This window comes from Phascolarctos cinereus, unplaced genomic scaffold, assembly GCF_003287225.1.
Source record: "Phascolarctos cinereus isolate Bilbo 61053 unplaced genomic scaffold, phaCin_HiC Scaffold_5;HRSCAF=322, whole genome shotgun sequence".
NCBI classification, from domain to species: domain Eukaryota; kingdom Metazoa; phylum Chordata; class Mammalia; order Diprotodontia; family Phascolarctidae; genus Phascolarctos; species Phascolarctos cinereus.
Window position 1 is genome coordinate 140,968,361 of NW_027555958.1, and position 6,567 is coordinate 140,974,927.

At 36.9% G+C, this 6,567-nt stretch overlaps 1 protein-coding gene across 1 annotated transcript in view; it reads right to left on the reverse strand.

The window, feature by feature from the left end:
* The window catches only part of SLC35F1 (solute carrier family 35 member F1), a 573,453-nt gene that overhangs the window by 38,833 nt on the left and 528,053 nt on the right, over positions 1 to 6,567 (reverse strand). The window lies entirely within an intron of this gene.

The window sequence follows — 6,567 nt, forward strand, 5'->3', positions numbered from 1 at the left end:
TAGGTAGTCCCCACTAAAGCTTTCTATTTCTTTCAAGCAAAATTGTACATGCTTATTTAAAGACTCACTAGACACTGTTAGAAGATTCAGAAAATAGTGGCCCTCAACAGTTTTTGGAGTTCAGTAGGTTTGATAATAATTACATCAACTACTTATTCACTGGCCATAAATCATATGAGTGTATGTAGCGATACATTAAAGTACCAACTATTTCAAATAATTAGTTCTTCATTCCATAATTGAAGTTAACATTTTGAGTCCATTATTAATCTTAGACCCTGTACTTACACTTTCACTACTAATTAGATGTGCCTGCATGTCCTAATGCCTCTTTGTTTCATCCTTGTTATTGGAAGAAACTACTGCAAACTATAAAGTCTTATATAAATGCAAGTTATTATTTTCCTCTTTTGTAAATGGAAATTTACACCAAGATTCCCATTAGTGTTGATATCATCTGCAGTCAGTTGTGCTATAATGTGGTATATGTGTTCTCAAAAACTACCATGGTATACAAAATCACACAATAAAACCTACAAACCTTACGAGGAAGAATGGGTTAGGGCCACAATGTTCAAAAACATCATCGTGGCACCTAATTAAAGATGATAGCACAGTTTTATTCATATTAAATGGTGAAGAAATACATAAATACTATAATAAATAGTGGCAGCATCCCTGGCCTTGGGCTGAACAGTCAAAGTCAGGAGAGTGACAAGTTGGGCCAGCCAAAACTGGTCCTCGGGGCATCTCAGCCAGGGCAGAAGGTGGCGGAGGGGTGGTGGGGACCAGCCCTCAATTGCCCAGAGTTTCTATTATTCCAGAAGATATATAACAAATATGCAGTTTTACCTTAAAAAAGACCTGAAGTTTGCTTGTTGGAGTAGGAAGGATTGTGTCTTGTGACTTACTGGGAAGTGGGGAAATTTTCTGAATTCTCACTATTTCTCAGGAAGAAATGTGAAATTTGAATTATACCCTATATTCTGTAATAAATCATTTGTGTTAGAACACATTTGCATTCTCAAAGTATGCATTATAGAGGAACTGACTGTATTTGCATCAGTGAAAAGCTAAATGTGAAGTTGTTTCTCAGACTTTAGAATCTTGTCCCTGGGTGAACGCCTAAAATTCTACCACAAAGTTCTCTTTTGCTCCCTTCCCTAGTATTAGGAGAATTAATAAATCCAAGTAGAACCCAGAAGGATACAAATTCTAAATTGATTATGAATACCATGTTATATGGGTGATATGTATCTCTCTCTCTCTCTCTCTCTCTCTCCCTCTCTCCCTCTCTCTCTCTATCTATCTAATTTCAAATCATTTCAAATACATGATCTCATTTGAAATTATGCCTCCTTACAGCAGAGGAGGGATTGTGGTAGAAGCAGCTATATGGTATTGTAGATGGAGTTCTGGACCTGAAGTCAGCTTCAGTTCAAATCCAGCCTCAAATAATTAACAAGCTGTAAGACTCTGGGCAAGTCACTTAACCTCTGCCTGCCTCAGTTTTCTCATACGGTTGTTAGGATCAAATGAGATATTTGTAACATGCTTTGTAAACCTTAAAACACTCTAAAATGCTATTACTATGATAAAAGTGGGAAGAGCACTGGCTTTGGAGTCAGAGAACATGTGTTCAGTTTTTTCCTTTGATATAACATAGGTGACCTTGGGTCAGCCACTTAATAATAATAGCTAGCATTTATATATTCCTTTAAGGTTTGCAAAGCACTTTATGTATGTTATCTCCTTTGATCCCCACAACAACTTTGTGAGGTAGGTGATGATATTACTATCTTTATTTTGCAGATTAGGAAAGTGACGCAAATGGAGGTTAAGTGACTGGTCCAAGGTCACATAGCTAGCTAATGTCCAAGGCTGGATTTGACCTCAGGTGTCTCTCTTTACCTCCCTTTCTGATGAAACTGTAAACTTTCCCTAGGGAATAACCTAATAATTTCTCTCTGTTAGGTGGAGGTATTTTGCTTTTTTCTTTTCCCATATAGACTACACTCACATTTTTCAAAAACAGCTTATCTACTTCAGAATTCCTCTATACAGATTAAGGACATCTCTATCATCTCAACAGGGCAGCTAGATGATACAGTGGATAGAGTGCTGGGCCTGGAGTCAGGAAGACTCTTCTGCCTGAGTTTAAATCTGGCTTCAGACACTTACTAGCTGCGTGACCCTGAGCAAGTCACTTAAGCCTCTTTGCCTCAGTTTTCTTGTTTGAAAATGAGCTGGAGAAGGAAATTGTAAACCACTCTGGTATCTTTGCCAAGAAAACCCCAAATGGGGTCATGAAAAGTTAGACATGACCAAACAACAATACTACCATCTGAACATGACTTAAAACAAGCTTAATGGATTATTGACTAACTTGGAAGCTGCTCTTTTTCAGTTGCAGAAATGAACAATCATCATTAGATATTATGATGAAAGAAGAGAATAGACCCTTTGACAAGATGATATATCAACTCTCCTTCATATTGGAATTCTATATTTTCTTCTCTAATATATACTGGAAAAAGGGACAGAAGAAAGCAGTAAAATCAATGAATGAGATATATATTCCCAAAGAATATTATGGTATGGTTCCAGACTCTGACCAAAACAGGCAATTAAAAATGCATTTTTCAGTCAAGCATGAAGATTGATACCTTTCATGAGGTGGTCATCTTCTCTGAGACATTTCTTATACTCTGATTATAAAATATCACCAAGTGTCTGGCATCAGACTCAAGTTTTTCTTCAGTTATTCCCTAGTGAAAGTTTACAATTTCATAAGTATTCTGTTCTGTAATAAGTAATCTAGTCCTTGAGAACTCTGCTTGTTTTTTTCTTCTCAATTCACATTGAACTGTCTTGCTAGTACAATTCACTCAGATGATAATTTTTTAAGGCTTTAAAAATGAGCTACCCTAGTACAGGAAAATCACACTTTCCATATAGGTATGCAATATTTTGAAATGTTTAAAATATATACAAATAAATACTTATGCACATGTGTGTGCATATATACATGTATAAACAAATTCTCTCTTTCTCTTTCTCTCTCAAACATATGTATGTAGAAAGGGATAGGAGAAGGAAGTAGGGAAGAAGGCAAAGAGAATATGTATATTTGGGTGGGGATATGGGAAAGGAAATGACCAAATGATACAAAGATCTCTTATAGAAAAGGACTAATTTCCTTCAAAGCATTCAGTATACAAGATCACAATTTCATTTGAAATACTATAGCTCTGGGGCCATAAGAGAAAAGAATTTAGTAATAACATAATGATTACCATCCCCAAAGCACATACTGGGGTGGGTAACCTGTGGCCTTACTGAAGGACTTAGAAGGCCACATCTAACCTCAAAGCCGCAGATTCCTCACCCCTTAGCCACACTGTCTGAAAGCATGGAAGGAGCCTCTCATTACCTTGTGATGCTTTGTTTTTTGTTTTTTTTTCTTTTGATATAATTGCTTGGAGTAGCTAGGTGGCACAGTGGATAGAGTTATGGGCCTAGAGTCAGAAAGACCTAAGTTCAAATCTGGCCTGTGTGACCCTGGGCAAGTTATTTAACCCTATTTGCCTCAGTTTCCTCATTTGTAAAATGGGCTGGAAAAGGAATGGCAAACCATTTCAGTATCTTTGCCAAGAACAAGGTCACAAAGAGTGGAATATGAATTAAATGACTGAAAACAACAACAATAACTGCTTGATCAATTTCTTCTTCTTTCTAGTTTGGGCAGAGGTCATTATTTAGGTCATGTTTGTTGTTTTAGTTGATTTATTGGTTATGCTTTCCCTTTATTTGGCAGAGCCAGATGAATAGACAAACTGATCTTAATGATGATACCCCATATAGGATTGCACATTACAGTGGGCATATGTGTCAGACATCCTTAGACCAAAGATGAACATATACAGTCTTTTTTTTTTATCACTAAACCTAGAGATATCATATTCTAAAGTTGTTCTTCAATAACTTTGATCAGCCTTTTAAAACAATATCCACAGACGTGAAAATGCAAGCAATTTATAAAATCATGTTATAGCCTTTAGCAGCCTTTATGACTAACGTTTATGACATACTTAGCATATGACATAGTTATTTCTTGAGGTTGAAGGTTTGGGACTAACTTGGGGAGGACTGTTATAGTCTATTATACAGCATACTCATTTTTATTGCCAGGTGTAACTTATTTCACAATTAATTGGTTGACGATTTATGAATAATCAATCTGAGTTCAGTATGGCTTCGACAGAGAGAAAGTAAGTGAGTTACATAATCTCAGAAAACTCTGAGATTCAATTTATGTGTGTATGTCATCACATAAAGTAATGCTATTCCATAAGTATTCTAAGATACTAACATACACACATACATATCCAGTGTATAGTATGCATATGTTTATGTGTAAAATTTTTTTTTTTGGCTAGGCAATGGGGTTAAGTGACTTGCCCAGGGTCACATAGCTAGTAAGTGTCAAGTGTCTGAGGCTGGATGTGAACTCAGGTCCTCCTGACTCCAGGGCTGGTGCTCTATCCACTGTGCCACCTAGCTGCCCCTTGTGTGTAAGTTTCTTTGAAGACCTTCCAAAGATCCTATCTTCATAATAGTCAAATAAGCATTTGACTTAGTCAAGGAATCATGAACTGAAGACTTTGTGAAGACTAACAATCTCACTTTTTAGCCAATTATTTTAATTTTGCCAAGATGGGTTCTAAAAGGATGTAATTTCTCAAGAGCTTGATAGGTTCTCCCTTGAAAATTTGCTGAAAAAGTCCTGTCAAAACCAATGACAGACTCAAGGACTACCTTTGAGTTATAAAATTCTGCTAAAAGTTTTACTAGATTTCTTGCTATTTAAGGTGACTCAATCCTTCCGTTTCAGAACAAAATTAACTATTTTTTATGGGGCATTTGGCATGAAAGTTTCAAATGAAAGACAGTCCTGCTGAGAACATCACACAGTAACTGCAGAACACTGCTCCTCCTTCTGTGTGATTTGGCCTTCCTGACATCATTTTCAGGAATAAATCTGAGGGGAAGCTAACAGAAAAATTCATATCCTAGATACAGTTCTCAAAGTTGGAGACCTTAAAAGCTAACTTAAAACCAAGTAACAGAGAAGTAGCCAATAACTATAAATAGGTATCTGGAATTTTAAAGGGGATAGACAGTTTTGTTAGCTGCAAAATAGCTATGACATTATGATAATGATCAAAATAAAGAGACATCCTTGTTTTTACTTGGGCATTTTTCCTATTTTTCTGTTAACACTGAAAAATAGACTATACTAGTGCTGTATTGACACTCTTAAGATATGAAAAGAAGCAGTTTGGCTCCATTTCCAAATAGTGGGGCCTCACATATAGGGTTCTAAACCCATCTCTGTAGACTCAAAGAGGACATAAAAACAAATAGTTCCACATGGTTCTTATTGACTTTTCTTTACAATCTATAATCCTTCTGTGAGTCCTGAGCACTTATTTAGGGTATAGAGCTCAGTAATCTGATTGGTTCTCATAGAGATAGGAAAAGGATGCTAGGGCAGCATTGAGACGACCAGAGGGGAGATAGTGGAAATCAGTCAGGATCTAATTACAATTCAGTCTCACAATGTCACCCCTAACATCTCTGTATCTCTCTTCCGGACAATGAAGTGACTCAAAAGGTCTGCCTGAGAGAGACTGTGAGGGATGCAGAAAATCAAGGCCAAAGGTACTTATACCTCTTTCTCTTGGATATTTCCAGGTGAAAGGTCTTTGGGCTTTAATTATAATTCTCTCAACTCTCCCCTTTGCATTTGTAGTGTTGAGTAAGCAAGCATGTGATAAATATGAGAAAAGGCAGTGAGAGTCTAAGCATTAGTTCTGAAATCTTCCATTTATAGTTACATTTATGTACAAGGGCAGCATGTGCACAAAGACTACAGCTTTTTAAAAATAGCCCCTTCAAAACAGAATGTGCAGCAGATTTTTTTTACATGGCTATCACCAAGTAGGGAAGGGTAGCAGTGCCCTGAGAATGAAGTGGTGCTCATGGCACTGAACAGGTTAGAGCTATGTCCTGTCTGGCTTTTACTTCCCATAATTCCACAAATAAAATTGCTTATAATTTTATTCAGTGGCAACCCACAAAATAGCACCCAAGGTTAAGAAGAGTGAGATTTTGTGGCAAATATAAGCAATTATAGCATGCGAATTATGGGGTTTACAAGTCAGGACAGGCATGACTCTAAACTGTTGAATGCCATGAAGACCTCTTGCTATGGGGAGCCCTTTCTTTAACCACTATCTTGGAAGAATCAAAATTGTAAGTGACTCTAATGATAAGATATGGCCAATGATGACTTCTGGGCAAGAAATGGAATAGAAGATGTCATTAAGGACAGGAATGACTGGAAAAAGGAGGTGGTTAAGTCATGAAGTATGGAGGAGAGACAACAAAAAACCTAGTGCTGTATTGATACTCTTAAGATATGAAAAGAAGCAGATCCTGTTGGGTGGACACTCAGAGCCTAGTACAATGCCTTATATAGCTATTTCATAAACTTCTGTTGAC